This window comes from Cibotium barometz, chromosome 18, assembly GCF_041138505.1.
Source record: "Cibotium barometz isolate CiBa-2024 chromosome 18, ASM4113850v1, whole genome shotgun sequence".
NCBI classification, from domain to species: Eukaryota; Viridiplantae; Streptophyta; class Polypodiopsida; order Cyatheales; family Cibotiaceae; genus Cibotium; species Cibotium barometz.
This window is the reverse complement of record NC_141063.1, coordinates 52,496,006-52,498,931: the sequence shown is the minus strand read 5'-3', so window position 1 is coordinate 52,498,931 and position 2,926 is coordinate 52,496,006. Positions and strand designations below refer to the sequence as shown.

Below are 2,926 nucleotides of genomic sequence, written 5' to 3'. Positions count from 1 at the left end.
AAGCGGGGGTCGAGGAAAGAGATGATGGAGAGAGAGCGAGGGGAGGCCAAAAAGAGCCGTGGCTGTTGAAGCTGCAAAGAGGACTCTAATGCAAGAATCTCGGGACTAAGCAAGGTCCATTGTAGGTCTCGTTGTAGAGCATCATTTTTGCTAGAAGGGCAATCAAATCCTGCTTATTAAGTGTGTGCTATAGTGATCAAGGATAGCTTCATTACAGGAAATTTTGCAACAAGGTAGCTAAGAGCTAGCAATAGCTACTCTTATGTTACCCTACTTACTATTGGCAAACTAGGACCCACAGTCATGTCTCTCTCACACACACGTGTTCTTCCTATTGGCAAACTAGGACCCACAGTCATGTCTCTCACACACACACTTGTTCTTACATGCATGCATTGGTTATTGCTTCACTCTCTCATTCATGATTTACAAACATTTGTTACTGCCTGGGCAGAGAGAGAGAGAGAGCTTTTCCATGTCTTATTAGTGATCTTTTTTTCTATTTTGCACATCATCCATTGCACGTAACATGTTGAATGCCAACTCCATGAGCTAACCAATCTACCACATGGGTGATATTAAAGTAAGCCCATTCCCCCCCCCCCCCCCCCCCCCCCCCCCCCCCCCGCGGCCCTCCCTTTAGAGAGCTTTTCCATCTTAGGAAAAATACCAAGATCTATCAAACAGGAGTGGGATTCAAACACATAATATGTTGAATGTAACCAATCTACCATAGAATGGTTTGCATTACTATGATGATAGTAAAGCCAAGCATAAAAGGATTTTGTCAATGTTGTATGTTTTGAGAGTTGATGCTAATGTGTGTTTTTATGGGCATGTGTGTCATTGACCAAGCAAATCATTGTCATCAATGGATTAAGATAGTCTTCAGGCTTTCACAATGTTATGTTTCTTGCCTTGATAACTCTGGAGCTATTAACTCTGGAGCTATTTATTGTTCTCAGTAACAAATTCATCTTAGAAGAAGAAGAAGGCAGTAGCTCAAAGGAAAGAAGATGTGCTACAGAATGTGGAAGCACGAGTGGTGGGCAAAAGCCACCAAACCAAAGGTTGGAGTATATTGCATTGCCCACCACCAACTCTTGCAAGAAAGAAGTCGCCGCCACCACCATCATATCCCCTCCCCTTCCATGAAAGTGTGTGTGTGTCTGAGAGAGAGAGAGATATATATATATCTGAGTTTGTGTGTGTGTGTGTGTGTGAGAGAGAGAGAGAGAGAGAGAGAAAGAGAGAGAGTTGAAGAAGTTTATATGCAAGAGGGAGGGGGTAGGACCGTGATATGAGAGGGCAAAATTGGGAGGCAATAGTGGATCTGCAAGGCATTTGAACAAGCTTAAGAGTAGGTCCATGATGTGTGTGTGTGTGTGTGTGTGTGTGTGTGTGTGAGAGAGAGAGAGAGAGAGAGAGAGAGAGTTGAAGAAGTTTATATGCGAGAGGGAGGGGGTAGGATCGTGATATGAGAGGTGATTCTAATGGATTTAGTGATTTCTGTACAGATCCATTCAAGGAAGTTGATATTGATACAGTTGCAGTACCAGGCTCGGCCTCGGGCTCAAAAGGGGCAGTGCATATTCGTGTGCAGCAGCGGAATGGACGCAAATGCTTGACGACAGTGCAGGGGATCAACAAAAGCTTTAGATACAACAAGATTTTGAAGGATCTGAAGAAGGAATTTTGTTGCAACGGTAACGTGGTGGATGATCTAGAGCTGGGACACGTTATCCAGCTGCAAGGTGACCAGCGCAAAAACGTCGCGCACTTCCTCGCCCAGGCCGGCGTTGCAAAGAAAGAGCATATTAAGATCCATGGATTTTAGCTCTTCTCTCTTGTGATATTAGCACTTGAAGCCTTAAAAAGGGCTATGCAAGGTTAATTCTGCGTTGATAATTGTATTGATCTTCTACATCTTGATATTGTACCAGTCACTATGCAATATGAGGCTTACATTCAGGCTTAATTTTGGATCTCTCTCTGTCTCTCTCTCTCTCTCATTTTTCATTATTTATGCAATCTGGTATGCAAGTTTTTCTTCTTATCTGAAGAGAAGATAGTAGCATGTTTTTGTCAGAATATGCAGCGGAAATGATATCCAAACTTGGGTAGATAAGAGCAAGTAGACTGCAGAAAATAATCAGCACAAGAAACACTGAGAGATGTGTGTAAACTCTTCTCTATACACAAGATCCCGGAGATAACTGAATGAGAAAGTGGAGGAGGATGGGGGGCAATATATACAAGCCCATGAGGGCAGTCGGCCAGCACTAAAAAATGCCCACGACTAGGTAAATGTCCACGATTGCTGCTGAAAAACAGCAGTCGGCCAGCATCTGGTGCCCCACGTCTGCACAGAACAAGTCGGCCAGCACTCAGACAGCCCACGACTGCTACAGATGCAGTCGGCCAGCTTCAGAGTGCTCCTGGCATCAACTGGCAGCCCTCCAGCCACTAGAAAAAAATGGGAAAAATAGGGAAAAAAATACGGGGAGTGTGGAAAAATGATATACGGGCGGGCACACCCACAACAGAGGCCCTGGTGTATACAAATAGACAGGAGATGACTTCTAACACCCCCTCTCAGCTCCTGGCTGTGTAACCAACCCCAGGGAGCTGGAGTGCCGCCTGAGCATAGCCTGAGGTAGAGACTTCGTGAAGAGGTCCGCCGCATTGTCCTCCGTCGAACAATAAAGTAGCAAGATGTCACCCGCCAAGATCTTCTCACGAACAAAGTGATACTGTATCTCTATATGCTTGGTCCGGGCATGGAAAAAGTCTTATGAGTGATAACTACTCGTAAAACGGTTCACTGATAGAATCAAATTCTCTTGCATGTTGCTAGCCTGAACAATGAAGCCTGGAGGCTGCTCAACGTACACCTCCTCCTGCAGGTCACCATTAAGGAACGCCG

At 45.0% G+C, this 2,926-nt stretch overlaps 1 pseudogene; it reads left to right on the top strand.

The window, feature by feature from the left end:
- Nucleotides 1–949: 949 nt before the first annotated feature.
- LOC147629470 (protein translation factor SUI1 homolog pseudogene) lies at nt 950–1,977 on the top strand (annotated as a pseudogene).
- Nucleotides 1,978–2,926: the final 949 nt, after the last annotated feature.